Raw genomic sequence first — 27,287 nt, 5'->3', positions numbered from 1 at the left:
TCTTGCTTCTCAAACATTCAAGTAATAGACCTCAAGCAGAAATGGACAAAAATGTTTTGTTTTGATAAAACGCAAGTCAGCTACTGTATTTCGGCGCCCGTCGCGGCAGGATGCGGATCATTGCGATCTGAATTGAAAATGGCGCGGCGCTTAGTAACGTCGAGTCGCGCGGCCACTGTCAAAGCGGGACGCAGACAATTTCCGCCTGAACCCCAGGAGGATTTCGGCCATCTTGTTCGGAAGCGGCCATTTTGGGCCGCTCCCTCGGCCGGCGCTTCGACCGCCGCCCGGACCGTCCCCGATCGGTAGCGGCCGGCCCAGGCGCGCCTGAGCCCGGCGTTTTACGCCCCGCCGACGCCTGCTCGTTTCCAATTCAGGTGCCTGACAAAATGTCGGAGCCCGAATCAAAACGAGCGTCTGTAATTGAATCAGAGGGAAAGGATGTCAGCCCGGCTGACGTCGGGAGGACAAGGAGGAGTCCGAGGAACGGCGGCAATAGTCGTTGAGAGCGGCTTGGCCCCGCCGCTAACCTTCGCATGCATATTCAAAGCAAGGCGCCACCTCATGCAAATGAGAATTTGCCGGCGTTAATGAAGCCGCCCATTGAACCCGCGGCGCCGTAAACAGCGGCTTTGGCCGGCGGCCAGCAGGCGGAGGGACGAGCGCCCGCCTCCAACAGGCTCTTTATTGTCTTCCGACAGACACGCGCCAGATACGGACGGGCTTTCCTCTCCACGTTAATTAAAGAAAGGATCAATTAACAGTGATGAAAAAGCACAGCGACGCCCGCCCGCCCGCCTCATAGGCCAATCCAGCCTTGAAATGCAGACGACTCGCCGTGTTTTATCTCTCGCAACTTAATTGCAATTTTCCAGAGGGGATGACGTGATCAAAATGTCTGGGCTGGAGTCATCGCTTTCATTCCTTTGCTTCCTGCCTTTCTGGACGCCGGCGTGCATATTAGCGATCGACCGATATGCTTTTTTCAGGGCTGGTACCGATTATCGGTAAAGGATGCTGATAACTGCTATTTATAGCCGCTATTGGTTTCAAGGAATCAAAGAATATGTATTGCAGTCAATGGGAACGTTTTCATCCTTAAAAAAAAACGTAAATCGTACATAAACAGTTCTTACTGTATTTTCCGCAGTATAAGGCGCACCTTCAATGATTGGCTTATTTTAAAACCGATTTCATACATTAGAAGCACCGCATTATAAGGCGCATAGAATGGAAGCAACAGTAGTGCCCGGGGTTTTGTTTCAATGTCCCCATTGAAATTGCTTCAAAATTGGTGCATATATATAGTGTAGAACTTTTTTTTTTTTTTTTTTGAAGACGGTAAATTGCTTGGGCTCAACACAAAACCTCTCCTGTGGCTTACATACACCCCCCACGTAGCACCTTTCTCTCAGCATCCCCCTCTCAACGTGCTTCCCTGCAATCCACTAACTTAATTTTTCTCAACCTCTGTCAGAGTGATCAATCGGTGTTGAAAGAAAATGTGAAAATGCAGGTGCTGACGTCACAAACGAGCAGCTTGCTGGCTTTTAGCCTGCATGCGATGTCCCCACTGTTTACTATGGTAGCTTAGCCTGGAAGGCTAGCGGGGATTCAAGACAAGGCGATGCAACTTTATTTATATAGCGCTTTTAACACACAAGGTCATTCGATGTGCTTTTGATGCTTAAAAGTTCAGTAGAGTCCCCACTGCCATATATAGCTTTCACGACTAATTGGCTGTGGCTCTCGCACTGCTACCCAATCAGACACTGCTATGGGCGGGACAGTGCTGGAGCAAGGCTCAGCACAGACACTTTGAGTGATGGGAGGAGTCGGAGGCATAATGATGGCGTTGATGCAGATGTGCAGCAGTATGTGGAACGTCGGCCCCCGAAAATCGACCCGTCCGATAATCGGTCCATCCCCGTGTTACGGGGCTTTTCCACGCCAGTCTGCTTTTTGGAGATAGCTTGTCTTGGAATGTGGTTAAAGGTCCCAAAAAGTTGACTTTTCACGTGCGGCTGCCGAGTAGGAGGCTCACACGTGGGCTCGCCTTCTTCCTTAAATCGCAGCCTCCAAAAAGTGCTTCGGCGCCTCGCTTGGGACGCGGAACAACCTTTGTTTTTTTTCCCCCTCTGCTACAAAGTCAAGTTGCTCCGGTGGTCTTTTGAACCCTCGCCGCACACTTGTTTTGAAATCATTTATCTGCTGATTATGAGAGTATTAGCTAAGATGAAAGACATTGTCATTACCTTGGCAACAGGGCCCAGCAAAAGCTCATTTCCTGCTGAGGAAAGAGCGCCTAACCCCGAGCGACCCGAGGATCTTCCCATTAGCGCGGGACGGCGTTTCAGCCCAAGCTCCTTGAGCCGCCTCGGCCGCATCTTAGCAACGGCCCTCTGCTTTTTTTTGGTCCCACTCAAAGTCACGGCAGGAATAGGAAAAAAAAAACCTCCCGGGAGCTTGCAAGCTAATTTCTTATTTCGACGCGATGGCTTCTGTTGTCGAGGAAGGCGCCGTCGATACCCTTGACTAATTAAGATAATCCTGGTCCGGCATGAAACAATTCCCCAGCGGAAGACTGGCGTTCCCGAAACTTTTCCGGTCCGGGGACTTTTCTAGAAATCGGCTTTATAAGTACATTGTCCAAAAACTGTTCGTGAAACAAAAACTGCAGCTTATAGTACAGCTATACGAACAAAATACCGAAAACAATGGGGGTTGAAAATGAGGGGAAAAAATTCTCAACTTGTACCTGGAGAAATAGGTACATAGATGGCATTCAAATTAATGTTATTCAAACACTATTATGTGTCAAAAATGGGTCTGTTTTGAGTTATGTGGTTATAAGTCCGCCCGTTTGATTTTCCCCTCTATAAAAACGTCACTTGTACCCCCGAACGTCTTCACATACCCCATTTGAGAAGCGCCGTCCTAGACAGATGGCGAACGCCAAATTGCCAAGATGCAGCTTGTATGTTTCCATTTAAAACCGTTTTGCGTCGTATCAAAAACACCGTCATTTCTGCTAAAATAAACGATTTGGACTTCACAATTTGGCACCATTCGGAATATTTTGGGATTGATTTGCTCGTTTCAATTTCACTCTTGAAATGTAATTAGGAACTCCAGAGACATTCTTTCATTCCAAAGTCATCCATTCAATTTTGCGCGAGACATCTCAATCATATGCAAATCATCGTCTTTTAGGCTGTACGGCAATTATTTAGCGGCGCGTCATACAAGCGGAACAGCGTTTTGCAGTCATTTAAGCAAAACTGCCAACAGAAGCGGCGCTAAGTGTTTTGATTAGCACACAATATCAGCGTCCATCATTACAGGCAGCTAACAGGGATTTCCTTTCAGGGTTTTTCTTTTTTTTTCGGGTGGGGGGGTGGTCAAATTAGCCAGCTAGACATCCAATTTGTGCTGCGGTCAGCAGACAAAACATGACACAACATTACGCGCAGAATACAAGAGTCGCACTGCCGATAAAGGTTGACAAAGTGCAAATCCGATGCGAGTAATAACGGCCGCCCATTAAATCGGCTCGTTAAAGTAATTGTTGGTCAATAAGCAAAGTCGCGCGTGTTTCTGCTGGGCTAAATCATATCAGATGGACTATTGACAGCGTGCCGTCAATTGATTGACTCTTTCCGAATAGACGCGTAATTGGCGGCAAAGACCTCGCCGTGAGGTGTCACGTGCCCGGGCCCCGTCCCAACGCCGGGGATGAATAGGAGACAAACAAGGCGCTCCCGTCCGACGCGAGATGGAGCGTCCCCAACTTTGACCCCGCATAAGATTATTCATTGGCTTTATTATTTATTGCCGGGCTTCCGCATATTGTTGAGGGAAAGTCATTTTTACCTGGCGCTTTTGTTCAGCTCGGGCTTCGCGGACGCTCGTTGGGATTGCCGTGCTTTCAACATCGGCGCGGAAGTGCGGTTTGTGTGTGTGTGTGTGGGGGGGGGGGTGAAAAACAAGTGAAAGCTGAACAGAATTGAAATAGCATACTTGCAATGAATTCAAAAAACAATTCCAGTCAAGGATATATACCGTATGTAAAACATTCTTCCTTGTTGCATGAGATGATCGGGCTCGCAGAGTGTAGGTCGAAGAACAAAAACAACAACAACAAAAAAAACAGGTTGAAGAACTTTCAGGCTTAGCAAAACACGTGCGAATGTTCTCCAAGCATTCACGCAATTAATTCCCAATTAGTCGAATTAGAAGGCCGGCGCTTGGCGCCTTGCTCCGCGTCGGCTAGCGCCTCACCTCGGGGGGAGGTGGGGGTCCAATCGCAGGCTTCGCAGCCACCGGCGGCAGATGCAAGCAATTTACTTGTGATTTCTTCATATTGGGCGCGAGGCGAGCTTTCGGTGACCCGCGACCCCGGAGCCTGCAGGATTCTAACCCTATCAAATTAAAGCTCTCTGCTCACTTATTCCCCGGCGCTGGCGGGCCGCTAAGCAGCCATCTCGCTGCGTAGCAACGGCGGCCGGGCGTGCCGGCTCATACGCCGAGCCTCATCAGCCGCTATTAGGGAAAATATACAGTCCTCTAATTGGATGAGATTCGGCTAAGGAAGTGCAGTTAAAGGTCACCTTCCAGCGTGCGCCTCCTGCTCTTCACAATCATTTCTCCGTCCTCCCGTCTTTGGGAGACGTTTCGCAATAGGGCTCCACGCGCGCTCCTCGGAGCGCTTTGGGCCGCGATTGACGTGACAGGCGGACGTCGACGGCGCCGGCCTACCTTCTCACCGGCTTTCACCTGCAGTTTTAACCGAAAAATCGGAAGGCGCGAGGGCATAGAATCGAAGCGTTCCACCTTGAATTGTCCGACTACCGACCGAATCGCTTGTTAGTGTTGAGATAGATCAAGGAAAGAAGTGGCGCATTTTCACTATTCTGACAACTTCATTCAAATGAACGTCACATATGAGGTCCCCAACTGCCGGTCCCCGGCCCGGTACCGGTCCCGGTCCCGAGGTGAACTGCTACCGGGCCGCAATAATAATGTTTTGGAAGTGATTTAGTTGATCCTGTAACAGTATATTCATTTGTTTCTTTGTTTTTGACAGTCGCTATCGGTGACGCACGCGTTATGTCATTCTGTGAAATTGGCCCACGAGTGTCTGCTACATTCAGTGTCTACATTCAGACTTATTAAAACCAGTGGAGTGCCATAACCTTCCCCAGGTGTACACATAGACGATGTGTATTCAGTCTTGCTATAGTTTTGACTTTGTCGCCAAAGTGTTGGTGCGTCTTATGCGCGGAAACGGAAAATACCATAGTTTGAGCCCCAAAATAGGGGCGGGTCCTAAATGCAGGTGCCTCCTATATTGGGGGGTTGGGCCGTCAACCGCCAACTAAATGAGTACGTATTAATAAGAGCGCGTCGGCCGAAAGTTGGCGACCTCGGCTGTGTTAAGCTCGCATCACTTGTGTTACAGCGTGCGCAGTCCGGCTCTGGGGAGATCGGCGGCTCCGAGTTCAAGAGCTCTCAAGTCACAGGCCACTTCATCAATAAATGATTGTCCTCAGTGCTGCTTTGCGGCTGCAGGCGCCGCAATAATCACCCACTTTCACTTAGTGCTTACGCGCGCTCGTGTTGATTGTTTTTTTTTCCCCTTCTCAATCTCGGTATTAGTAGCAGCTTTGAACAAAAACATCCCGACAGCTCCTCGTTGGAAACGCCCCACCCGACGCCCTTTTACTTCTCCAATAAAACTCATTTTCACTCTTGGGGAGCCAGCTTTGCTTGTCAAGCTTTTTTCCACAGCGATAGGTTTGAGTTGTACCCAAAATAATAGATTCCAATTCATTTTTTGAAGGTGCGTTCAAAACAGCAGTTAATTAAAATAGGGTTCAAATCGGATGCGCCGATACAAGCGTAAACCTCAGGCGCCCCCTGAAATACTTCCACACCCCGATATCGTAGACTGTGAGTGAGTGGGTGAGTCTGGCCTATTAGAGAGGACAAGGCAAGCACATGGCCGTCCGGGGCATACATATCAGTGAGCGCCCCCTCCCCAAGACGCCGCAGTTGTCCTTGCAGGCAGGCGGGGAGGGGTGGCGGGGGCGAGCGCATTGATCTGTGTCTGACAAAGCCGCCGGCGTCGGTGGTGTGCGCGCTGCCTGCTGCCTCTCATTGCACTCACCCGAGTGCATTTCAGCCAGCTGCGGTGGAGCTAATGCGGGACACGCTGCGCCAGTCACGCCCTTTGGGATTTAGCCTAAGTGATGTGCCTGGCCATGCCGGGATGCGCCCGCATTCTCCTTTTTTCTTTTTTTCATTTCTTCGTGTCTGTTAAATGTTATCAGCTTTTAGGATTGTTTTCGGAATTCCTTGGTGGGCTGGACACCATCAATGGCAAACACCTGGCTGGAGTATGTGTGATGGGGGAGGTCGCGCCAACAAATGTTTTCTATGTCTTCAAGTTCATTCATTCAAACGAGGCTGCGAATCCAAAACAGTTGGGTAAAAAAAAACATGATAGCGCAACAAGGAACCGACCCAACTTTCTGGCTTCTTTAACACAACTTGCTGGGTTGAAAATGAGGGGAAAAAAAACTCGGCTCGTACTCGAAGAAATACGGTATTTAAATCCTCATTGACATATAAGAGAAAAAGCGTTGGGCTCAGTAGAGATCCTTGAGGGACTCCGCATCCAATGCTGCCGCACAAATTGGACAGGGCTTGACCAAGAAATTCGATCAAACGCCATGCGAAATTGCCAAACGTTTCAAAGCCGCTGCCATTTAATTTTCACATTTCATTCCAGTCTTGCTCTTCATCATCAGCGTTTAGTACTTTTCGTGTTTTGGATAACATTGTCGAGAGAGGCAATGGAGTTCTCGCTTTCCTCGCGCGGCCGTTGCTGAGCAAACACTCCTGTCAGGCGCGTTTGACACATGGCGTTTGAGCTCGATCGGCTCGGACCCGACCGACCGACCGACCGCCTGTCACCTCTCACATCTCAAGGAGTCCGGAGGCGACCTCTCGGCGCCGCCCTTATCGGCCCTCGCGCCATCAAATGCGTGTTCAGCACTCGGGGGGGCGGACGGCGGCGGGCCGCCAAGGTGCCCCAGTGCGCCCGGGGGGGCCGAGGCCGGTGACCTCCGCCACCTGAACCGTGACCCTCATTTACAAGCGGGTCACCTTTGCAACAACTGCATTTACACGGGGTCAAGCCAGAGCTCGGCGCTCTCAAACACATCGCCGAATAGCGGGAAGCTTGTTAATCACGGGGCGGGAAGACGATGCGCGTCCGCGACGCTGGAGAGCGGGGTCGCGGGGTCAAGAAAAATAGCCTTCCGCTAGCACCTTCTCTTTATGGAAGGATGATGTGGATACACAGTGCGAGCGTGAATGACCTTTGCTCCGTTATCAATTCGCTTATTGAGAGATGTTGCTCTCAATCCTTTTTCCGGGATGTACCCGCTGTGAAATGTGGCTGTTTTTTTTAATTAATTTTTTTTCCCAACCATATACCGGCTAACCGACTGCATAAACGTCGGAATCACATTTATACCCGTGTCTCTCGGCATATTTTATCCAGCGACTCGGGAAAATGGCTTGCGCTTGGGTTTTAGTTTGGTCTCGTCCACCGGAAAGCTGCGCTGCTAATGACAATGCGCATATGTTTCAAGCTTCAAGGACCTATAACATGATATTTTGTTCTTTCCACATTGTAATGTGTGCGTATTAGTTACATTAGGCACACTGGCGACTTAGCATCATTTCCCAAATATAAGACTCACCTTTCCCCCCAAAAATGAAGGCCAAAAGTATGGATCCTATAAATGGTAACCTTCGCGGAAGTTTGATCCCTCGGCCGAGTTTTGATGCACAGATGTGCATTTTTATATTGGCTGTATTCTTACTTACAACAATTACCGTAATGGTAGGAGCTAGAGGGCGGTTAGCAGCTAGTGCCCGTTGCAGCTAACGGCCCCTCATGTTAGCTGAGGTCGTTACTCCATTATTTTCAGTCAAAAAAACACGCAGAGCAAACCAACGTCTGAGTCCATCCTTGTTCACCCGCAGGAATATTACGAAAACGGAGAGGATCGTGTCAAAATTGGGATGTCTCCAGCTGATTCAAGAGTGGCGAGCAAGTAAAGGTATTCCATTTCACCCGTTTATTCATTGAGGTCTTTACACACAACCATAACCTTCATGGAACACGGACGGTCCGTAACTTTGGGAATTTTTGGCAAAATGAACTGCGTCGCGAGGAAAAGGAAAAACAAATTATACTGGTGCTGCGTTGACTGTCCGGTCACAAATTGGGAAATCTGAAACACACCTAATTTAACCTACAACAAATGTATAATTTATGGAAATGAGTTTACAATGATGTATTTATTGCTTTAGTTTTGTCATTGCTGCCAAACTATTGGTGTATCTTCTACACGATAACGTGGAAAAATTCATTTATATTGCTTTTTTTCAGTTTATATTAACAAAGATGCAGTTGTAGGTATACTGACACAATTTTCATAAATAATAATCCTATATGTAGTTGGCGCGGTGATGGGGATCACGAATGGCTTGCTCTTTGGAGGGGGCCCACTGGGTTTAACGAACGTCAATATATATAGGTCTCCCTTTCCTCGTACCAGATTCGGCAGGCGTTCTAATAGCCGGCCTGGTGATCTTATTGGAGCGTCACAGCCATCCTTGACCGCACATACAGTCGCTGTGAACTAAAAGTCCCCTTTCTCTTGGGAATCAAAGGAAATAAGAGCACAGAGACACACATTCATGCTTAAACAGTACGCTTATTGCCAAGACATCTCAGTGGGGGGGAAGAGCAAGAGAATGGGCCGCACTTTTTCTTTGACCTTTGGGTAAGTCCAAATGGCACCGAGGACGGTTTTACGCTTAATCCAATTCCCGCAGACCAGTCAGAATAGCCTTGCGCTTTAGTGCTCATTTTTTCCCAGACTTGTGTCGAGCATTGTACGTATTTTAAAACTGGCGAGAATCTCATTTCGTTGCCTTTCACCGAGACGTTCACCTGTCACGCGAGAGGCGGACGGACAAAAGAGGAAAAAGAGGAGGACGTGGAGTGCCACGGGAGGAAAATAAATTGCCAGAGCGGGAGGTCGCGGCGACCGTGTGATGGTGGCCGACGCCCGAGTTCAGCTCGCGGTCAAGGCCCGCGCTTGAAGATGAAGCGGGCGCGCGGGTCGGCCTTCTATGTACAGGTGCCCCCTCGCCGCCCCGACAGCTTTCATCCACCCCCCTTTGGTCCCGCTCCCACGTCGGGGCCCGACGGCCCCGCCGGTTCTCCGCCAATCGGGGCTCGGGGGGTGGCGCGGCGGGGACGCATCAAAGCCTTCTCCCGGCGAGGGGCCGACGCCGGCGCAAGAAAGCGCGCTCGCGCGGACAGTTAAACGCACACACACAAAAAAGGAAGCGGTCCGAATGCAGTGGGGGAGTCGGGAACAAACCCTTTCATTCTCTGTACAAACCAAAAAAGCAAATACCCAGACGTTTTTCCCACTGCCTCGAGGCAATGGGGTGGGGGTGTGCCCCGATTTCATTAAGGAAATCTAATTTGCAGTTGCAGGTGAAGACCAACAAAGTTCGGTTTGATTCGGCGGAGCAGGAATACACGAAAAAACACTTTACAAAGCCACTTTTCAAACCGTTTCGCTAACTGTTTGGTCTGGCCAATGAAAAACGTCGACGACGGTCACGGTTCTGCTCAGCGGAGCGGTCCCTTTGAATCAGAATTCCGCGACTGCCCGGTACCGGTCCGTGGATCAACTGGTACCGCGCACGAAATAATGACGTTTTGGAACTGATTTGCTTTATCCTTTTAACAGTTGATTCATTTGGGCTTTGTTTGGCTTGATCTTTGTTTTTTGTTTTTGGTTTTTTGGCGCCGCCTCTGGCCACTGTCGATATTGCATTTTGTAGTGAGGAAGGATGTTGTGGCTTCCCTTGAGAGCTGTCACTGTCAATTCTTTGTTAGAATATTTGTCATTTCTGATAAATTGCCCAAAATGAGTTTGTTGATCCAACAACTTGTGACTGTGGATAACATGCTAGCTAATGTTCGTACGTTATGTAGTGCTGCCTTGTATACGTTTAGCACTAGCGTTTTCCTTTTTGCCAGGTATTTCTCTTTGGCATACGTTAGCATATGCGTAAATACTAATTTGCATCTAATTAACGTTTTGTATTGCAATGAATAGCATTTGTAATTCGGTTACATAATTGATTTATATTTGATATAATTGTTTTTTTTTCCCTGTTCATCTTTATCATCATCATCTTTATTCTTCATCTTTAAATTGTTTTGTTGAAATTCCCTTTGGCGCAGCTCCATTTAGTGGATACGTAACGCAACCCCAGCCACTACTGTAGCTTTTATTGTACGCGCCTTATATTGTGGTGCACGCTAAATAGGTAAACCTTTCATTGAAGTTGTGCCTAATTTATGTTAATCTTAGAAATCAACTAGCCAAATAACTGTCCTAAATGTCCATCCCTGTTCGTATGTCGAAAGATGGGACGTCAAAACGTTGAAAACCCCGCGAAAAAAGTCATTTATCTTACGTACAGAAAGACCAAAAGGAAAGGGTCCCATCTCAATGGAATTCGGTTGCGGCTGTCGTGAAATGTTGGGAGCGAACCGGAAAGTCGTGGCATCTCCTCGCTTGTCACGTCCGCTCCAAACGCCAGGCGACTTTTGTGGACGCGCCAGGAGAGTTTTTCCAAATGAGACGTGCCCCCTGCCATGCTAGCAGCTGATAATGCGGCCGCCGAGTCCCTAAGTGAGTGCGCCGCACCATCCTACCGGCTTTTTGCATATGCTAAGACGGATAATAGGCTCCTGTGGGAGAAAGCACCCGGGGGCCCCGAGAAGTGTTGCGAACGGGGATTGCAAAGTGTAGCGGAAGCTCCCGCGAACAAACACCACTTTGAATAATACATTGGCCCACGCGGAACAGCGGCCCTTGTGTACGGAATAATAACAGTTGAAAGGTTTGACACGCACCTTCCCTCAGGCGTTGCTGCTAATTTGAGCAAAATGTCAGTCAAAGCCTGATGAGAGGAAAGTAGGGAAAACAAAAAAAAAAAAAAGAGAGAGAGAAGAAAATAGCGTTTGATTCGCTAAACGCTCTCTTTGCTTGTCCTGGGCGCCCAAAGATGAAGCCTGACATTAAGATCAATACGGATGCAAAACCGACAGCTGCGAACCGAACAAAACCCTGGTGACTTTGCGCCGTTTTTATATCAATTCAATTTTCCATGCCCATGTGAATTGGAATGCCTTCAATTCATCCCAAAATCACAAAGAAGAATCATTATTTAAATAATTAATCATTACAAAAAAAAAAGGAGACATTTTCACCTATTCATTAACAGGACGTTGTCGTCAAATTGGCAGTGCAAGAAATACACAAAATAGCTACCATTCCGACAGTGATTTGGTCCGTAACGTGTTGCATTTTTCAAAGTAAAAAAAAAAAAAAAAAGTAGAAAAGGATTCAATTAATCCTCCACTGTTAAAAAGCTGAAATTTTGAACATTTTGGCAGTTTTGAATTGTTGGCATTTTGGCCATTTTGAATGACATTGGCGTCCCATATTTTGTAAGTCAATCTTGGCACCCCCGGGCAGATGAAGCCGACGCTCCCAATCAGGCTCCGCCTCCGTCAGGGAACGTGACGGCCCATCGACGCCGTCAGAGGACGTGCAGGTGCGAGCGCGCGACGCGTTATCGACGGAAGCGCGGGGAGGCAGCGGCTGACCCCTCCGTCGTCGCTTGCAAGACGCTGGCCGGCGGGCGGCGTTTAAGTGCAAATATAGACATGGCGTCTCAACATAATGAAATGCTATTGATGGCCTTCGCCGCCGCCATGATGGAATTGATTGAATTGCACCCACCTATTATTTGTATCATTTGACGCGTGTCAGTGCCGCTGAAGAGAAACGTGTTTCGTTTGACCTTTGTCAATCACCTCCATGCTGCCAGAAAGGAAAACAGCTACCCGTCTTTTTATTTTTTGTTATTTTAGAGTCACGGTGAATTGGAGACTATCCTGGCTGATTTTGAAATTTTAAAGGAGGGGTGCTCAATTTGTCTTTTGCGCGTAGCTATGCGGTGGTGAAGGTACGATTGCACTAAATATCATAAGATTGTGTGACATGCACAAAAATCTAATTAAAAATAGGGGCAAAAACAGTGGCGTGCGCATCCTCTCGTAACCAAAATGGAACGGCATTTTTATTTTATTGTTTTTTCGCGTTTGCTGCATTAGCAATCTGAAAATCGCATTTAACTACTTTGCAAAGTGCATTTGAATTTGATCTAGGCACCATTTACAAGTTCATGGGAGCAATAATATTTAATTCTGGATCATTTTAGACGGTAAGTTTACTTGGGTTTAGTATGCAGTCTTGCAAAGTGCTTCCTGTATGATGTCATTCAGCCCACTAGCTAAAGTGCTAATGACGCTAACGTCAGATGTGATAGACCAAAATGGTTGGTTGTATTTTTATGTAATTATGTACGATAACCCTTTCGTCTGTTAGTTCTACGGTTTGAACGGTTTGTGGCCGTTAATAGACATCGCCGGTTTTGATGTTCTTGCTGGTGTCTCGCGTCTCATTATAATATGCCTTAACCGCATCCTGAATTTCCTTTTGTGACCTGGAATTTCAGCCTCGTGTTTGTTGTGCTCTTTCTATTCTCGCTCTCCCCCTCGTCCCGCAACAAAAAGCTCAAACGTGGACTGGCTTGCGGTAAAAAGCTTGGGTGGGGACGCCTGCTCTAGAGCAAAAGTTTGAGGCAAACGTGTTAACCGCTTGGGTTTCTGGGTTTCTTCCTGCACAGAAGCAACACTATAAAAAAAACTAAAAGGCGCGAGTAGCATTTGTGACAAATCTGCGGACTTGTCGGCGAACAATAAAAGCGAGCCGCTCAGCGGGACGGAGAACACGGCCGACACATGTCGGGCGGTGCGCGCGACTGGCTATAAAGGCCCAGCTGACATTCTGGCAGCGTCCTCCTCGCCACCGTGTGTTCCCGTGCCAGCTTCTCCCGCGTGTGGTCTTGGCACGCCACCCCCGCCGCCTCCCGTTTCTCAGCCACCGGGGATAATGACGGACGCGAAACTCACAGAGGAACTCTAACGTGCTGCCGGCGTTTTTTGCCGTGACCTTCCCGCCGTTCACGCGAAGGGGCGCCCCCCCCCGGCGCGACCTCATTAGGTCCTCGCCGACTACCTATCCGTCTTCTCATTGCGCGCGCAGGTGACAGCTGGCATTCGGCTCTTTGCAAAAGGCCTTTCAAAGACAACAAGCCAAAAAAAAAAAATACAGGGCCTCCATCCTAGGCTACATTAAAGTAATTAGCCGCCCAGCTAGTAGAAAGCAGCCCCCTACCAAGTGCCAGCAAGAGTGGCCATTGAAGTCCGCATCCTGTTTGACACATCTGGGCAAGGGAGAGTAATGAAAACAGCTGCTTCTGCCCATATGGCATCTAAAGTCTGGCAGAGCGCTGGCGTGCCGTGCCAACCTTAGGCAAATTATCCATCATTAATCCCGGGATCTGACCAGCATACGACTCGCTGCTAATCAAAACATCTGTGGGCGCTGGGAAAAGAAGGCAGGTCTTTCTCCGCTGGATTTTTGGAAGGAACGCAGAGCCGCCGGACATATTAATCACGCCGTAAAGAGGTGAAGTAACGTCATTTCCCAAGTATAACCCCCCCCCAAAGTGCAGGGGCGTCCCATATACGGTCACGTAAACGCATTCATCGAATAAGTGAAGCCATTCACTGGCCTTAAAATCAAACATCCATTTGAACTTGGCTTGCAGCCAAATTAACGAGGTAAAAGGGATGTAAGTAACATTTAATCGACAGCAAAATGTTGATCCAGGTGAAGGCGCCTTTTGAATAGCGTGCGTCTGTGGGGGTGTTGCACAACCACAATGGCAGCGCGTTGCGGATGAAGACGATTCGAGCCGACCCGGATCGGGACGCCATCCGCTCCGTTGTCGTCGCCGGGACTATAATCAAGGCCGGAAACAGCCGTTAAGACTTTGAAAGGAAATGCTCCGGCATGAAATCGGCGGCCTAGCCATCAAACGGGCCCCCGGCTTTTGCGACGGAGCGACGGAGCCCGCGAGCGCTATGTGTCCTCCTGACATTCAAATGTCCTTTGATGCACCTTTCGCCACGCAGGGAGCACAATAGTCATTCTGTCCGCTCGATGCTTTTCCGGGAGGGGGATCAATAGCTCTTAAATGCTAAAGTGGGACAATTAAAAATAAATAGGAGCGCGCTCTGGTCTCAATCAGATTATACATTTGCAAGGCCTAGCGGGCTCCTCAGAAGCGCAGTATGGCTCCTGGGTGAGTCATCTGCGCGCCACCCTGCTCTGGCTGACACTCATGCATACGGAAGTGAGGATGAATAGCGAACGCAGCTTGCTCTTTTTTGGCCGCTCGATAGCATCGTGGCGGAGAAAAAAAACAAACTCTTGGGCGTGGAGCGGAGCTACCTGACCTCAGCCGCTAAAAGTCAGGCACATTGACAAGCTGCCCGTGGGACTATGGGAAAATAACATGGAATCGCCGTTCTCCGTCCGTCCGATTTCCAAAGGCCGGGCGTCGACAACCTCCTCAGGATGCGCTTTTGGAAAATAAACGACGCTCGGTTCACGCTGACGGCGTAACGAGCGAGGCGTTTCAATTGCGCTCAATGACGTTTGCGCGATTGGGCGACATCCGTCGGACAAACGTGACGCGAGACAGCCGGTCGCTTTCAGGAGGGTAAAAACAGGAAACGGAAATATAGCGCCGTCGGGTCAGTCACCGTTAAGAGCTGAATGACGAAGGTAAACGGGAAATGCAGCCCGGATTAAAGCAGATATTTCAAAATAAGATAACACAGGTAAGTAAACAATACAAAGTGGAACGCTTGAAGAATTCTTCACGCTGAATAAATCTCATCTTAATGCCCCTGTTTTGAACACGTATGGATTCAGACCTTGGTTCGGTCTGCTTGCTTCTTTTCATGCAAATGCAGTGGCACTTTAGAAAATGGTCACGGAACCTTTCAGAAATAGAGGTGCTTTTTAATCGGTTCCAAGCCCCCCAATAATGCTCATAAACCCCTTAATTGAATAATATGTTAAAATCCATCAAAAACGGTAACAAATACATAGCAGAATTACATGCGCAGCTGAAACGTCTATATATAGCGTACAGGCGAGTGCGCAGAACATCCTCGGATTTGCAATTGTACACGAAGGTTAAGGATGAAGCGGAATAGGCGACCCCGTGAGATCCATCCAGGCTTTTGAGGTGGCGGGCCTGCTCCGGCTCCCCCGTGGCCACCCGCGTAATGTCAGCTCATCTGCTAATACACCGTAAGTGGACGGAGAGCATGATGGGAACACCCGCTCGCTCCGTGACAGACGTGAGCGCGCCCAACGCAATTAGCCGCCGACAGCAGGTGGCGCCTAACTCGCCGGCATTAACGCGTCTCGGGTATCCTTGCGTAATGGCCGCAAAGTGGTCCTAACTTTCAATTAACGTATCCCCTGCCTCCTCCGCCGCTCATCTCCACGTCCTCGCCATTACACGCGTGGGAAGCGTTGCCCACTTTTTTTTTCTTTTTTTTTCCTGTCATTTGAGTTGGAGCCCTGTGCTCCAGGTTGTCCGTAGGTGTGTTTTTTTCGTTCAAAATGTAGAAAGTAAAAAGTTAAGGAAGGTCCAGGCCGGTGACAAATGTAGCGGAGGAAATTTTAGCGCTTGATTCCGCGCCGCAAACGGCATCCGTCAGACGGTTGTAGCGCCGGCCGGAGCCCCGGTATCCGTCTCTGTCCGGCGCTAAGAGCAAGTACTGATGTACCTCTCTGCACTAAATCAGGATAAATGACTTCACCCTCCAGGAGGAGTGGAGGAAGCCAAGAGCGCGCAGTGTCAACACCTTCTCCTCGCCAGAAGGAAAAGGTTCATCTTCATTCAGTCCGGCCCTATCCATCAACCCCCCCTCGGAGCCACATCTGTGTCACCAGGCCGGCGGAAAGGCGCAAATAATTGCCGGCGTGAGAAGTGGAACAAAAGTCTTTAACTTCCTGTCCCAGCGAGATGAAGAAGTGCTCGCCGCTCACGTATGAGTCCGCTGACCTTCTGCGCTTGCTTGACCGGAGGTCCTCATACACAAACGACGGGGGGGATTCGAGCGTCCTCGTCGAAAGCGAGCAAGCAATCTTTTCGTGTGACGCGTGAAAGCCACGAATGAGGCTGCAGCATCGCATTTGGCTGCTGGTTGGACCGTCTGCTCATTGTGCAAGCATTAAAAGTGGATTTGTATAGGTGCGCATCTCTGTCCGCTCTCCTCGCGGGTAAAAAGAGTTCAAGCTCCTTGTCTTCCTTCTTGGTATTGTTGATGAAATGTTCTAGGTTGCCTAAACCTGACAGAACATGAAGCGCAAAATAAAACAAGGAAATTAGTTGATGTTATGCGTTCTCTCTCCTGGACATGATTCATGAGCTACGACCCGAGATACCACAGGCACGACTGCCTCATCACAGGCACCTCAACCTAATCACAGGATGGAACAATACGTGCTCTGTCACCATGTTCCTGGGAATGAAGGTAGCAGTGATTACATGGACTCATAGTGTATGGACTTCCACCTACAGCCCCCACTACCAGAAACTGTTACTTTGGTGCCTCAATGTCTCCCCTATCCTTTAAGGGCAGCAAGTGGCAAGAACAAGTTTAGCAGTATTGGTAACCATCAGGCGGAATTCAGTTCATTCCGCGGAGCGTAGCAATATATCTTGCTTTCACATCTGGCGCGCCTTGCTCAAGGGAAGCGAGCCGGCTCGTCTCCGCCGACTCCCAGAGCTAATTTCTCTCCACGTCACCCCAATTATGCTCGCAACACGGAGCGAAAAGAGAGACTGGCCGTCGCGGGGCCCGACGGGACTCCCGACGGGGCCCGCGCGAACGGCGCATCCCCGCCGCCGGAAATAAAAGCGTGCCGTCGCGAAAGCGCCGCGCAATTTGTTGAGCGCGGCCGCGGCTTCTTTTAAATGAATACAACTGTCGGAGTGGAGTCTTTCATGCCCGCCACTCATTAGCGACGCTCCCCAAGGACGCGAGTTTTGACGCATTCACCCACCGCAAAGCACTTTCATCTTTTTCAATTTGACGAGCGCCGCCTCCAAACAAATTTGTCTGAAGCAATTAAAAAGTATCACCTCACAAGTCCCTCGGAAATGGTGTGCTTTACATCAGATTTTTTTCTTTTTTTTTTTTGTCGAGCCCGGCGCAAAGCGGGCGAGGCGCCGCCGCGTTTTGACCTTGCTTCAAGCCGCTCGTCGGGCGGGAATTGATGAAACGCGATTACTCGTTTGTCACTTTCCTACGGATTATTGTTTCCACGTGTATTCATCCATCCATTACCTTGGCGCTCGCCACAATAATCCTAACGTGAGCATTCCTTGGAGCGCGTGGCCAAATTACCAACGCCGCGCCGACCAAAAAAAAAAAAACAGAACGTGAAAAACGCAATTACACGTGAATGAAATAACAATCAAACGGAACAGAAGACCTTTTGTAACCTCTCACTCGTTGATTTAACAGTCGCACTGTGAAGCGAGGACCCTCGGTTACGGATTGTAAACATGCTTTTACAAATATATATTCACGCTAGAATGAATCATTTGAAAACTCCACAATTGGAAAATGAGCTCAGTTGTGAAATCAAGGTTTTGTAAAATGCCTTACACAAGACATGTTTACGATCGTTACTTAGCACTTCATCTTCCATTCATTGCAAGTTATGAATAGCTTTTTATTGGCAAAATATACGAAGCTAAATTCATGTCGTTATCACCGTCCGAACATTTTGCGCACGGTTCAATTCTTTTTTTATTTGAGGAATTACGGTACGTGATTGGGACATCCCTCGTTTCTATGTCCGTGTGGGATATGAGGATACGTGTCGAGATTTTTCAGGGGCGCAAAGAGTCGCTAGCGCGCTCACGCAGTGTTTGCGTGACAGACTGGACGTCCCGCTCGATGAAAGGCCTTTCAACATAATACCGCTTGAAACCCAAAGTGTTGAGAAAGGTCCCGACATATGCAAGCGGACGGAAACGTGAGCCTCTTTGGTTCGGGGGTTTTTTTTGCCGAGTTTTCGGGGGGGGAAACAAAAATCTGGGCAGCTGCCGCAGATGAAATCGGTTGGTTCCAGACCTCATTGCGAAGGTCAGAGTTGACTCAAATAACAATTGCGCGACACCGAGTCTGCGATTCGACATATGCCTGCACTTAACGTAATGACATTCGGAGGGGGGTGTTGGGTTCATATTTACTCAGGCAAGTGTCACTTGCGCCGAGCAAAGAAGCCAACGCGGGTTTCAAACGCGGAGAACGCGTTGGAACGGACGCAGTCTCGCGGGCGAGCGCGCTCACACGCTAGCCGTTGACCGGCGGCGTCTCGGTCTTCGCCTCGCCCTTCGTTCCAGGCCGGAATCGGCCCTTTCCTTCGCAAAACATTTTCCCACTTAGTTGCGCCAAGCTCCATCTCCTTTGGTAAACCTTCTCCTGCAAGTTAGTCCCTTTGAGGAGACTCCAGGTTTTCATTCAGGAGCGGAACTTGACATTTTAGCTCCCATCCATCAAATTTGAAACAAACGACATCCAAAATATTTCAAAGAATAATTATTATTCACGGAACGCGTGTCCCGCGACATGCATGCAACCCTGTTCGCATCAACGTTTTGGCATGGTACATGAAGCGGAAAACAGTTTCCGTAAGAATGGCTGTGTCCTCTCTTCTAGTTAGCATACTTTTATCAATCACAGTAATTCTCCAAATATAAAATGCGCCTGTCAATAAGACATTTTGGGGTCAAATTCTGGCATTTTCTATGGTATGTGACATGTCCACTCTTTGGCAACGATGTCAAAACTAGAGCGAAACAGAATCCATCCCATTTTCCTACTTTCATATACGTAAATTATACATTTGTTGCGCGTAAGGTTAAGCGTGTTTGAGATTTCCCCGCATTGGGAGTGGTCAGCGGCAGCCTAACATGCAGCCTAACACGCTCCAAGCAAATGTTTCCTTTTTCTCGCAAGGTGGCTCGAGTTCATTTTCTCTTAAATACTCGGAACTATACTTCTCTAACCGGCGCGCTCAGACTTTGAGACTCCGGAGACGTCACAAGGATGGACTCGAACGTCGGTTCGGTCCGCCTGCGTCTTTTATTGAAAACGATGCCGTAACAACCTCAGCTAACAAATGTTTCGTTTGGCGTTTCTAGGACACGGCCGTGCTTTTGGCCTTCGATTTTGGGGAAAAAAAGCGCCTCTTGTATCAGAAGCGTAAAACGGCCTAATTCCAGGCAGGCCCTTGAAGCGCAGCCTCGCAGACGGCGGTCATCGGTAGCAGTCGCGGTCGGCGCCATTGCCGGCACTTTTAGCGGGACTCAGCAGCGAGCCGCCTGTTTGTTTATTTCCATCCCTCCCCATCGCGACAAGCGGGATGTGACCGGAGACCTTTGGGACGCGCTCGGATGCGCTCGGCTGCCATTCTTTGCTCTGTCGGCCGCACCTTCTCATTAGAGAAAGGAGCGGTGACAACGGGCCCGCGGGAGTCTTGACATATGCGCCCGTCACCTCGGGCTGTCAGCCCGCCGCGCCTCGTCGGGAAAAGGGCCCGATGAAATCGACGCTGGCTGCTGACTCCTCCAATTTCACAGCGCTCCTCATTGTCACCCCGAGTGGCTCTCGCTAGATTGAGATATTTGCAAACTGTCATTGGCCATGAATATCTGTCAGCCAGCCGCCGCGTCTCAAGTCGGCGCCGAAAAACGGCCGGGGGAGTCTCCGAGCCCCCCCCGCCGCCGCGTTATCGACGAAGCCCGTCGGCCAATCCCCGACGGCGTCTTTGGGAATGAAACGGGCTCGGGCCGGCTCGGGGCGCCCGGACGGAACGTCGGCGGGTCCGGTAAGAAGAAGCCTTTGCGGCTTTTTCGGATCATATCTGGCAGCTCATTACTACCCGGGCGTCCGTATTAGATAGGAAATTCTCCTTATCTCTTTTCTATTTTGTCTAGATTACAGTGTCGCGCAAAGTTAAATAAAACGCCAGGCGTGATGAAATAATTCCTCCGGCGTCCCGTCATCTTATCGGCCCATTAGTTTTCGCCTCCTCGTACGTTGACTAATGCGAAGGGCAGAGCTTGGATTACATTACGCCGCTTGGCTTTTATTACTTTATGACGTCATGCAAATGGGACGGCCAGTTTGATGCGTGCCTGAAAAAGTGCCGCATTACCGTGTACTCTTAGTGTAAGGGTGGTTTGAAACTTTTACTTTGAATGATGGAGCCCCTGTGAAATGTTTTTCTTCAGCCAAGTCAAAGCCTTTCTGGGTCAAATCAGATGAGAAGCAACAACTTGAAACATGGGATGGGCAGGCGCCGATAAAAACCATCCGTACTACGGGGGGACGACGGAACACGCGACGCCTTTGAATTGCGGTCAGTGGCCTTTTGGCCATTGGGTGATAGGGCGACATCTATAGGACGTGATCGGACTTGAAACAAGACAGCCGATCGAGAGGGAGAAGGAGAGGGGAAAAATAGCGGGGCCTACACATTTTCAAAGTAAGATATAGCCGAATATTCAAAAATAAACCGCTTGAAAAATTGTTAACAGAATAAATGCTGTCTTAATGCCAGCGCGTGTGAACGAGGTTGGACTCAAACGTTGGGTCGCTCTGTTAGTTCTTTTCTTGAAACCAAGACAAACTTGGCTAACGCAAACAGCGCTAAAAACTAAATGACTAAATGAACGATTCATCTTTTCAAAAGCGATACCCCAAAACCAACGGGGAACGCCAGCGAACAACTTATGACATATTCGCACACCTTTCAAGGGCTTCGTTGACCGGGTTAGCCTGACTCCCCCTACTGCAAAGTTCTTGCTCGGCATTGTGGGACTTGGCTTCCATCCAAGAACTAAATGCAAAACAACGTGTCGGGTGATAAGGCCGGGTACGTGAAAAATCCCCCAACACCCGGGGGTTAAAAAAAAAGTTAAAATCTTACATACCATCAGAGTCCCCTCTGATAAACCCGTTCGAGGACCGCCTGTGAAACACATAAACGGCACGAGCACGTGCTTGTGGTTAGCTCACGAATCCATACAGTAAGTGCACCTAATCAAATGTACAATAGGCACAGGTGTGAAGCCTAAAATCCAGGCGTTAGGACACAGGCTTTCCTTCGGCCCTCATTAGCGATCCGAGGAATAGCGAAACGAGCGGTTGTGCTCGCGCAAAAAACGGTAGGGGTAGGTCGTGTTGGCGGCTGTTTTCAAGCCCATTGCTCACAGTTACAAGAGGAAATGCAGACAGGCCGTTAGGCGGCAAGCCAGGCATTCATGTGCGTAATTGTTCCCACCGCTGCCCCGTACCATCCACCCGCCGCGCGTCATATCATAACCTCGTATTTACCGTGGAGGCGTTTAAGATTTCCGAGATAGCATTTGTAACACTAGAGCGCAAAATTTCTTAACGTCATTAAAAGATGTTCCCAGTAAGCGAAACTGAGAGGCTTCGCCCGCCCGCCCGCCCGCCCCCCAAGAAGCACTCTCCCAGAAGACCGTGGCCTGTGGAAATAATTTATAATGTAACAGCTATAAAACATGTACACGTTATCAGGTTCAGGACCTGTCGCTCTAGCCCGGAGATCCCGTTACACGTTCGGCGCTGCCCGGCTCAAGTGGATTTGCCGCCGTCTGCCCGGGAGAAACCGCCGCACAAATGGGAGGAAAATCCGACTCGAAACGCCAGAGCGCCGCCGTTCCGTTTTAACGTCGCACCGCTTCAAATATTGCTTAGCGTTTACGCCTTGATTCACGCTTTTCTCTGTGTCCCTCAAAAGCTGTTGTAAAATATACATGCAACTTTACCCAGAAAATCGCAATTTTAAAGAGCGTGCCGTCTACTTTTTGAACCGTACGATATATTCCGTATTGATTGATTTTGTTTTTGTTTACTAGCTCATTCCATGAAGGGTGTCATGCCACTCGCAATTGTTTTTTTTATCGATTAGTTGATTAATCCTAAAATTAGATGTTAACAAACATGTTTGTCCCTTTATTCAAAAACAAGAATTTTTTTTTTAAATAGACGTTGCACAAAAACTTTGCCATTTTTTTTTTTTTCAAAAATAGGTTAGCGCTGTGGTTTTATAAATAAATAAATAAAAAGGAATAATCTTTCAGTGTCAAGCGTTATCAGGAAAGGCAACCGCTTTCAAAGCTGACCCGCCACATCTTTTTATGTGGCCCCCGAAATGCCAATTATGACTTCAAGTTTCTGACTAAAATACCAAACTTGTAAGTTGTCTTCAACTTGTTGAAATGATGAAAAAAAAACACCTTTGACAAGTCTGGAATAAAAGCACGGCTGCGTTGGAGTGTTCATAGCATTTCTGCACGCACGCTAATAATCTTTTCGGCACCGCAGTCAAGATGCGACAAAGAAAGGCCTTAAAGTCGGCGAATCAATGGCTTATCTGCGGCATACCCCGACGTTGGCTCCAATGCCCATTTAGTCTGTCTCAAGGTGACGCAAATCCGCGCGACAAATTAGCGCTGGGAAATGGGACGTAATGGGCCTAGCGGGAGGGCGGAGAAATGGACGCTCATTCAAGCTGCCATAACATTTAGTATCTCCTTTATTGTATTCACTGCGGTAATGCGATATGTCACAGTGTTGCTAATACACTTCTGCGCGCTGTCATCGGGCTGTAATGCTTATCGGGCCCGCCTTGATGATTTGCCCTCTTGTCAGGGCCAATTACGGCGCTACGCGTGACAGAGGCGGGCGGCCGGGCCGCTATTACTAGAAAACAAGGATGACGGCAGGCCGCCAGCCAGCGCCCGGCCTCCCCGCCCCAGCGCGGGTTAGCCAAGCGCCGGACTCGGTCTCCTCTGCTGAAGGTCGACCGTGGCCTACGACTCGTTTGCCGGCTAACGCTCGGTTCCCGAACCGCCGGGTAGCGGTTCCTACCACGAAACCGTATTATACCTGCCTTCGAAATAACATACGGCTACGCCACAACATTAATGTAGAGTGCTCATAAGTTGCAGTGTCCTTTTATTGGCACATGTGCTGGGATTCTTTTTCCCAGGCTTGAGCCGTGCCCTCTATTTGGGTGATGGGAGGGGGGTCAACACGAAAAAGGTTGGGCACCTCTGGGCTAAAGTACGCACGAGGTCTCTGATGTCCACCTATTGTTCTATGTCCCCGCTTAAGAGTCTCCGTTGTAAATGTCGGCGTTTGTATTGGCTTTTCCACGTGGCCGTTTTTACATTCGAGTATCGTATAGTAGCCGGCACTCGCTATGCACTCCCTATAAACATCCTATTTGAATCTGACCTTGGAAAGCTCATAACATCCGTAATGATATTTGACAGAATGAAATGCGCGACTTTATCCTACGTTGGATTACAGCCGCGCTTGTCTGCGTGTTTGCCCTTGGCTTTGATTCGTCCGTCCCGGGAAAATCCCTTTTCTCCGTACGTCCACTGCGATGCGCGCGGCGGGCGAGGAGAATAGCTTCGCCCCAAGCGTCGCTCCCCCGCCAACCGTTCCCAACGGAAGCTATAAGAACGCGAGTCTACCTCGGCGCATCAAAGGTTTGGAAATGCCATCAGACCGCGACGATCGCTTCTCGAACGAGGACTTTGTAGTGTTTCCCTTCGATCCGCGTTTGCTTGTGAAACAAGACGCTTTCCCAAAATAAAACTCCTCTCGGTGACCTTCCCTCTCCTCCGAGTAGCGCGAATCCTTATTCTGTGCCAACGAGGACTCATTACTCGTTGTTTTAAAGGGAGCTTTCTGGTCTAGGAGGCCTCATTACAGCTGGAAAAGACACCCATGGGACACGCCAGAGAACGCGGCAAAGACCCCCCTCCGGTAATAAGCCGGCAAAACTTGCGGCGAGTGGAAAGCGAGCCGCCTGCCCCCCTGCCGTTCCATAGGAGAGGCGTCTTTGAGGTGCGGCTATTGTACGGCTCGGTAGTCACGACTTGCGATGCGCGCAAACTGATTAGCGCCGCTCAGACGTTTAGCGCGGCAAAGCGGAGACTTTAAACACCTTTGCAGTCAAACGCTGCTAAATCGGGAATGTTTAGGCAAACGACGGCGCTAATGCGACTCGACTGTCGGTGCCAATTAAGAAGGCGCTCTTCAAATCAAAAGAACTCCCTGGTGAATGCAAAGTCTTATAAATAACTTCTAATGCATGGCAATCAAAGGTCAGGCTGCGGCAATTGAAAAGTCATATTTGCATCGTTGATACGTTTTGTGATACGTGCGCGTCAATGGCAGCAAGTTGTCATCCATACTTTGAAAAAAAATACGGAGGGTTTAATGCATCCCGAGCGCGGCGACCCTCCCGCTAGGGTAAGGTTTTGTAGGTGCAGTTACTCCCCCCACAGCAAGGGGTACCGGAAGGGATGTTTTTAGAGCTACAGCTCTAGGTACCCTTTTATTGTCATTACCTGCAGTACTAGGCTACGAAATTTTGACTTAACAAGCTCGAACCGTCCAGGAAACATACAACACTATTGACTGATGGGAAGACAAGACGGCAAGGCCTGACGGTGTTTGCCACGGCGCAGCGCTCCTCAATAGCGTGAAACATGTTACATGAGCAAAGAAAATGTGGGAGATGGAAAAAAAAAAAAAGTTTTTGGCCACGCCCTAAAATGAAAGCTATGGCTAAAGTCCAGGAAAATGAAAATCCTGGCACACGCTGCAAACGGTTGTCGTGTCCTTTTCGCTTATCAGTTCAAAAGCACTTGGTAGTAGGGGTCGGGGGCAGGTAGTCTGCGGAAATATCCTATCCAAGTCAAGAGCCCAGATAACTGTTGTTTTGGGAGCGGGCCGTCATTCAATGTTGTCCGCCATAGCATGAGACTCTGAAAGTGTCTTCAATTAACCAAATCAGCAATCAGTTACAAATGCCTTTTGCCTTTCGTTCCATTATGAGTAAATGTCTTAGATGGAAAATAACTTGGCTCCCTATCCATAACAAAGATCACCGTGCAAGGATTTCATAAGTTAAAAAGTCATATTTGTATTCTGTAATGCATACAGATGTCTTCCAGCAAGGTTTCAACCATACATTGATCGAAAACTTGATTTGAAAGACGCTTTCCCCGTGCTTCCGAACTCCGTATCTGTTGTTAGGGATGTCGTTACTACGTAGCCATAGGCATACAGCCCAATTCCCAGTGCATGAAAACATGCTTCCAAACATTTCAACAAGATTGAGAGTTGTAATTTACAATATATTTGGATACTAATGTTTTCACTTTTACTGAGATTAAATACTGGTCCCAAATATCGGTCCCCCGATAACTTGGCCAGGAAACAAACAAACAAACAGAAACCACATCTTTCTCCAAGAACAATGGCTCCAAGACTTTACAAGTTCATTTATTTTTAGTCGACCTCGAATGTATGACCTGCTAGGCAGCACTCAAAACACAGCTGCTCCCTCTCTTTGGACAAAAAAGAAGGAAAAAAAAGTCTGAAATAATAAACGCCGGATCGGAGTTTACTTTAGAGGAAACGTGTAGGGATTATACAAGTCAAAATTGAATTTTCCCACAAAGCCTCGCAGACGTTTTGGTTTGGGTATTGCCCCAAGCTGTGATTCCCACGTGAAAGGCCGTGTCACGCTCCGCTAAGGACAGGGAGAGCGAGTCTGCTCGGTGGGGGTCGCGACCCCGCGCCGCCGGCCATCCTATCCGCCCACCAGCGACTCCGGAGTGTCAATTACGCGGCGTGCGCACCGGCCAGCGCTTTGCACTGCTCCCGGCGCTAAACGCCAACTTTTTGCGCTTCTCGCTCCTAATAGGAGATTTGAGACACCGGCACATCTTACGTCGCGGAGGTTGCGTTAGCCAAACTCCACTCACGAGGCATCGTCGAACCCCGTCGAAAAAAACCGCCGGGATTGACCCGGCCGACATGGAGTCTGCTTTTCGGGGGTCCGATCTGTTATAAATGTCGGCAGAGGTCGGTCGGCGTTCCCGTCGCGCCGGCAGATGGTTTCTCCATAAGATTTAGTAACCGGCGTCATCCGATTCCCTCCCGAGGGACTCCATTTATAGCATGGACTCCAATCTCCTCCGTAACAACGGAAAGGTGGCCGTAAAACGTGAAAACGCTTTCCTCCCGTTGCTTTTATCCTTCTCAACTCTGCCTGGACTTTAATCATTTGCCGTAAACGCTTTATACCCCCTGTGTGTAAACGTTAATGTTAGATTTTATGACGCCTCCGTAATTTAGAGGGGGAGCTGGGTTTACGGTGGCGTTCCCGTCCTACAGCGGTGACCCAACGCCGCGTCTTTAAAACGTGCTGCAGTCCGTCCTTATCCTAACAGATTAGTGGTTTGCCAACGTGTCCGGGAAACGCTTCGAGACCGTGAAAATAAAACACTTATGTTTTTCGGACCACTTCAAACTTTGAATTCTCTGAAAAAGTCAAGAGTGCTCCTTTAATGAGATTGATGTGGGCTTTTCCAGGGCGCGATCTTTAATTCAAAAGCCTCGCGCCGTGTTTCAGTTTTAGCATGTCCAATACACCTGCCGTGCATGTTTTTGGTGTGTGGGAGGAAGCCCGGGCGGCTGGCGAGAACCCACGCGGGCTTGGGAAGAACGCGCAACCCCCACACGGGGAGGCCGGAGCCAGGTGGGTTCGAACTTGTGTTCTTGAACTGCGAGGCGGACGTTCTTACCGCGGAGCCGCCGTGTCCCGGGTTAACGATTAGTACAAAAATCCAAATGCTGAGCGTTCGCATTCGGTCAAATATTTGCTCGGCCGTTTTTGCCCTCCAGCGTCATGGAATTTGTTTTCAAATGAGCATATTCATGACGTGCCGAAACGGCTCGAATTTCAATCCCGCGTGTGACATTTCTCTCAAAAACAACGTCAGTCGATGTTTCCATTGAATTTATGCCACCTAGAGGCGCGGTCTGCGCAGGGGCGGGGGCGGGGTCGGGGGTCGGGCCGCGCGTGAGCCAAATCCCTCGGCGCTTCAACAGGTTGCTCGGAGTGGCCGGGGAGCGTTTATTGACGGGCCTTTAAACGTTGCAGTGATTTGAATTGATCAGCCCCGGAGCTTTGCAGGCTGCCAGCCTGCGGCGGAAGCTCGGAGGGCGGGGCCACTTAAGGGCCATTAAGCCGTAAACG

General features: G+C 49.1%; 1 long non-coding RNA gene across 4 annotated transcripts in view; it reads left to right on the top strand.

Moving 5' to 3' along the window:
• The window catches only part of LOC148422996 (uncharacterized), a 167,933-nt gene that overhangs the window by 3,097 nt on the left and 137,549 nt on the right, over nucleotides 1-27,287 (top strand). For all 4 annotated transcript variants that reach the window (XR_015865788.1, XR_015865789.1, XR_015865787.1 and 1 more), the window contains exon 4: nucleotides 8,059-8,135. This is a non-coding gene — a long non-coding RNA (uncharacterized LOC148422996). The remainder of the gene's footprint in view (nucleotides 1-8,058; nucleotides 8,136-27,287) is intronic.

Source organism: Hippichthys cyanospilos, chromosome 6, assembly GCF_059441005.1.
Source record: "Hippichthys cyanospilos isolate Australia breed blue-spotted pipefish chromosome 6, RoL_Hcya_1.0, whole genome shotgun sequence".
NCBI classification, from domain to species: Eukaryota; Metazoa; Chordata; class Actinopteri; order Syngnathiformes; family Syngnathidae; genus Hippichthys; species Hippichthys cyanospilos.
Note: the sequence above shows the minus strand (reverse complement) of the source record. Positions and strands in the feature narration are given on the sequence as shown.